The 1,893-nt window shown below is 37.5% G+C and overlaps 1 pseudogene; it reads left to right on the forward strand.

Moving 5' to 3' along the window:
- The first annotated feature begins 383 nt into the window (after positions 1-383).
- LOC100915203 lies at positions 384-1,405 on the forward strand (annotated as a pseudogene).
- The last annotated feature ends 488 nt before the right edge of the window (positions 1,406-1,893 follow it).

The following is a 1,893-nucleotide window of genomic DNA, read 5'->3' on the forward strand; positions in this document are numbered from 1 at the left end:
AATTGGGGTTAAGTGACTTGCCCAGGGTCACATAGCCAGGAAGTATTAAGTGTCTGAACCCAGATCTGAAATCAGGTCCTCCTGACTTCAGGACTCGTGCTCTATCCACTGCGCCACCTAGCTGCCCCAAGTGAAATAAATTTTAAACTGTGAAGGAAGGTGGCCTAGCTATACAAAATCCTAAACTAAAAGTAGTACTGGCTAAAAAAATAGAATGGTAGGGGAAAGCCTCCTAGGAAAGAGTGGAAATACTGGGGCAGCTTGGCCTCTCACTTTGGTTGCTCAGGACTTCTTCCAAGGCCTCTGTGGCCATGTGTTATATCCCAAAGTTGGGGGAAGAATGGGGAAGTCATGACAGAGGAGTACTTGATAGCTCCTCTGCCATGCCTTCCCCAGAATTTTATCCATCAGGTTACACTTCTAATTATACAGATTCTTCCAAGAAGATGGATAGGATGGCTATCCTACGCTTACAGAATAGGTACAGAAGTTTTAGAATCACCTTATAGAACAGCCAGAAAGTGAAATTGATCAATCTGCAGAGTTTCTTAAAGGCTGGGTCACTACTAATGATGCTTTACAAGACCTCATGGAACTTATCTACCAACAGACCATCAACTGAACCACACTTCTTCTACATGGGAGCAAGGATGTGTAATTATTTGTCTCATCATCAAACCATTTGTACACAAAGTGAAAATTTCTGACAATTACTACTAAAAAGATGATAAACTGAGAATGAAGACAAAGATCTAGGTGCAAAAGAAAATGAAGCTACCAGAAAATGATTTCATTCCTTTGTACTTTTCTTGGGTGAAGTTTACCTTAACCTAGAGATTAAGGGAACAAAGAGACAGGTTAGAAGAGCAAATTGGTCTTTGAGAATTACTGGATGCCCTTTTTTTCTAATTCCATTAACAACAATTTAATCTATGCAGCAGAACAATTGAAATCAATACAGTCAATATTGGAAGAGTCATGGAAGGAAAAAGAAAAGACAGATACAAAGAAGAGATTGAGAACTGAAAATGTTGTCCTGGATACAATTTCAAGCAGAGATGCAAAATAGATACTTTTACACCTAGCAGAACTCTGATCAAGTAAGTGAGGTAGAGTTCATGCCACCTCAGCATACAAAGAAACAACACCTAAAAATGAACCTAATTATTTTATGAATGAACCAACATTTTATACATCAGATGGCATTCCTTTTCCTGCAGCTGATCCAGATTATCAAGATAAGTATCAGGAGTTACTTGACAAAGAGTATTTCTTCCCAGATTTTGAGGGAAATGAAAGAGAAATATCAGGTGCTGGAGATCCATTCTTGGATGATACTGATGATGAAATGGATCCAGAAGAAGAAGCCTATAAATAATTTTGCTTAAAATCAGAGCATAACTGAGTGAAATGAGCAGGACCAGGAGATCATTATATACTTCAACAACAATACAATATGATGATCAATTCTGATGGACATGGCCCTCTACAACAATGAGATGAACCAAATCATTTTCAATAGAGCAGTAATGAACTGAACCAGCTACACTCAGTGAAAGAACTCTGGGGGATGACTATGAACCACTACATAGAATTCCCAATCTCTCTATTTTTGTCCATCTGCATTTTTGATCTCTTTCGCAAGCTAATTGTACACTATTTCAAAGTCCGATTCTTTTTGTACAGCAAAATAACTGTTTGGACATGTATATATATATTGTATTTAATTTATACTTTAACATATTTTACATGTATTGGTCAACCTAGCATCTTGGGGAGGAGCTGGGGGGAAGGAGGGGAAAAGGTGGAACAAAAGGTTTTGCAACTGTCAATGCTGAAAAATTACCCATGCATATATCTTGTAAATAAAAAGCTATATTAATAAAAAATAAA

This window comes from Sarcophilus harrisii, chromosome X (assembly GCF_902635505.1).
Source record: "Sarcophilus harrisii chromosome X, mSarHar1.11, whole genome shotgun sequence".
In the NCBI taxonomy this organism is placed as follows: Eukaryota; Metazoa; Chordata; class Mammalia; order Dasyuromorphia; family Dasyuridae; genus Sarcophilus; species Sarcophilus harrisii.